General features: G+C 43.6%; 1 non-coding gene across 1 annotated transcript; it reads right to left on the bottom strand.

Annotated features, from left to right (window-relative positions):
• Positions 1-2,775: 2,775 nt before the first annotated feature.
• trnag-ucc lies at positions 2,776-2,847 on the bottom strand. The gene has a single exon. It is a non-coding gene; the product is annotated as a tRNA-Gly (tRNA).
• Positions 2,848-3,874: the final 1,027 nt, after the last annotated feature.

The raw sequence follows: 3,874 nt of genomic DNA, 5'->3' as shown, positions 1-3,874 counted from the left end.
TGAGTTTAGAGAGAGAGAGAGATATCAAGGTGAAGCTTACCTTGTGGGCCCATCCATCTCGTGCGGCCAACACTCAGACGATCACTCATTTAGTCCATCTGGAAGCTCCATGTACGTTGAAATCCCACTGTTGCCACTATATATTAGGCTATTTTCCTGAGGTTTCACACACTCGCGATGCAACTAGCACACACCAACTTCTGCAAATAGTTCAAGTTTATTAAAGCTTGTATAAGCTCGATGACCCCCATTGACCCTCCTCACAGGTATGCGAAGTCGGGTCAGAGGCCCCGAACAAAGGAAACACAACCCCTTTTTACAGGTCAGTTGGTAATGCTCACAGGTACTCTGGCCACAACCCCCCAATAACCACATGTTACCCCGGTACAATGGTAGGATGAGGTCATCCTCGGAGATAATGTAAATATAAATGACCTAATCCTGGGGAAATGTTATGCAAATGATTGCCTGACTCCATGGTTCCCCACACAATGAAGGTGTGATATACTTCAGTACTGGGGGATGATCACGAAAATGAACTTGATTGGCTGGGGATGGCTATGAAAGCATTTCTGAATGGAAGGCACTGGATGAGAGTTTAATTTGATAGTAGCAGGAGAGTAGGAGTGAATGAAGTGTGGATTACAATGGAGAGTCATCCACATTCCTGCATGCTGTCTGTGAGACAAAATGTCCCCCACCCACCTCCAGAATGTTCAGCTTCTTGGAGAAAGACAGTACAGTTTAACCCTTTAACATTATATTAATGCCCAGAGAGAGAATACAATTTAACCTTTTAACATTACACAAGAACACCCAAGTCCCTCTGCATAGCAGCATGCTGCAACTTTTTACAATAAGGTAATAATCCTTTTTACTGTTACTCGGACCAAAATGGATGATTTCACATTTATTAACATTGTATTCCATTTGCCAGACCTTTGCCCGCTCAAAGTATGCATATCCCTCTGCAAAGTTTCAGTCTCTGCACACTTTGCTCTTATACTCATCGTAATGTCATCTGCAAACTTTGACACACTACACGTGGTCCCCAACTCCAAATCATCTATGTAAATTGTGAATAATTGCAGTTCCAATACCGATCCCTGAGATACACCATGAGTCACTGATTGCCAACCAGAATACCGCTCATTTATCCCCACTCTTTGCTTCCTGTTAGTCAACCAATCCTCTATCCATGCTATTACTTTACCTATAATGCCATGCAACCTTATCTTATGCAACAGCCTCTTGTCGAAAGGCTTTTGGAAATCTGGGTACACCACATCATCCACTGGGTCCCCGTGTCCACTGTGCTCGTAATATCTTCATAGAATTCCAAAAGATTTGTTAAGCATGACCTGCTTTTCATGAATCCGTGCTGCACCTGCCCAACAGGGCAATTTCTATCTAACATGAAGTGAAAAACCAACACTCCTGGCTTAGGACGCCTCCAAGCTTTTCATAAAACATTACAACATGCATGTTACAATTATTAGGAGCAAGTGAGGACTGCAGATGCTGGAGATCAGTGTTAAAAAGTGTGGTGCTGGAAAAGCATCCAAGGAGCAGGAGAATCGACGTTTTAGGCATAAGCCCTTCATCAGGAATGTTACTGATTGTTTTAACAGGCATGGTCTGCATTTCATCCAAGGCCAATGGTATCCAGCTGATAGTGCAGCTTCTACACCTTCTAGCCTTTGTACATCTCTGACCCCCATTTGCTTTTGCAATATGACTGCACATTTATCCTTTAACTCACTGAACTGAAACTGATTCAATCCCTTCAGCACCATAGGTCAGGAAATGTCTTCCAGCCCAAATAAAGCAGGACACCCAACATTTCAGCATGAAAGAAAGTTGTTGTACTCGCACCAAAATTAATAATCAGCCCACATTTCAACACGCTCATTCCACTTTAATAGTAAACTGCAGCACTTTGTAGAATGAGGGAAAAACAAAATTGTGAAGCTGTCAGATTGTCATAAAAATCCATCTGGCGTCCTTCAAGGAAGGAAATTTGACATCTTTACTTGCTAGGGTCAACACTTGATTGAGTCCCACAAAACAAGAGTTCAACTTCTCCGCAAGTGGCCCAAAAGCCTCTTGCTTTAAGAAGAAGGCTTACACAACCTTCTCAGGCCAATGAGGCAGAGACAATAAATATTTGTTCATTAGTTAAAATAAATACACTCCCTTTCTGAATGTTGTGCTGTTTGGTTTCTTACAGATAAAGATTTTCATGGCGAGTTGTCACTCAAATTATTTTTGCGCTGCTCCGAATTGATCTCACTTTCACAAAACTGTAACAAATAAGCCACAGTAGATTTAGGGAAGCACTCAATGTGCTCTCCTGAGGGGAGTATTTAAACACTGCTTCCCTACCCATTGAATTGGATAATTTATATAGTGAACAGGTTAGGTACAGCCCAACTCTGATGCCACCGCAGTTGATGAGATCTTGCCACACAGTTAAAGCCGAATCACGGGAGAAGCAAAAGGATTTGGGTTTGGTGGCGGGTTCTTGCCTGGACCTTGGGACCTTCCCGAAGCTGCAGCATTGAGGCGAATCCGGGATCAAGTTCCTGCCGGCGCCGCTGATAGGGTGCAATGCCAGCAGCAGCCACCGGGTGGCAGTGGGTAGTTCAGGGATGGAACAATATCGGCGGCTGTTACAATGTTACTGTTTAATGAAACATCAGGCGCCGCGATCCCACTCCCAGTGAATGAGACAAAACATCTATCACGTACAAATCTGCTTTCGTTAAAAATACTTGCGATGGCCGGGAATCGAACCCGGGTCAACTGCTTGGAAGGCAGCTATGCTCACCACTATACCACCATCGCAACGCTGAATGAAGCGGTAAGTATAGTCGTCATATCGATACGTTTACATCTGTTTTCATTCATGGTGTAAATTGAATGTTGTCATAGTGGTTTGCTTATGATTATTTCAATTTTGTAAAGATGGCACGTGGGTAAGGGAACCCAAAATGTGAACTGCATCGAATAATTCCCTCCAATCTCTATCACACCCCCTCTCCCAATATTCTCTTTTTCTCACTCTTTCATCTTTCTCTTTTGCCCTCCATTGAACCTCTTTATCTGCCACTCCAGCTCTCACCCCACTGTCTCCAAATTGCATCCCATTTCTCTTTCCATCTTATTGACATCCGGCTTTTATTCCATCTCTCACTTCTTCCCAACATGCCCCATCTCTCCTTTCCCAAGTTCACTCACTCACTCTTACTCCATTCCTTTCCTTACACTCCATCCCTCCCAAACTCCATCTCTCCCCTGACCATTTTTCAGTTAACTCTCTCCTAGTCTGCCTAAGGCTCCTCACTTCACCACCCCCTCATCCAGCCACCCCACCAAGTCTAACAACATTTATTTTTACCACTCCCAATATTTTTTAACAGTCAACAGGAAGACAGCTTGTTTTGTTGGTTCCTGGGATTTTACAGTGAAGGAACCATGACTTGGTTTCAAATCAGTGTGGTTTGAGAGGAGAATTTGCAGATGGTGGTGTTCCAATGTGTCTGCGTTTTTTCTTTGTTCGTCTAAATGTGTGGTCAACAACCTTTAACTCCTTCCTTCAGGGTATTGAGGGTGTACCTACACCATATCAACAATTGAGAAGGCGGGTGTGTCTGGACGATATCAAGTTTCTTGAGTATTGTTGGAGCTGCACCCATCCAGGCAGTGGGGAGTATTCCATCACACTCCTGACTTGTCCCTTGTAGATGATGATAAAACATTGGGGAGGCGGGAGATGAGTTACTTGCTCTTACAGCCACATTTTTAATCCTGCACTCGTCATATTGCTTCACCTTGTAGTTCACGATTTCACTCTGCCGCTGTTCCAATTCAG

This window comes from Chiloscyllium plagiosum, chromosome 31 (genome assembly GCF_004010195.1).
Source record: "Chiloscyllium plagiosum isolate BGI_BamShark_2017 chromosome 31, ASM401019v2, whole genome shotgun sequence".
Lineage (NCBI taxonomy): Eukaryota > Metazoa > Chordata > Chondrichthyes > Orectolobiformes > Hemiscylliidae > Chiloscyllium > Chiloscyllium plagiosum.
Note: the sequence above shows the minus strand (reverse complement) of the source record. Positions and strands in the feature narration are given on the sequence as shown.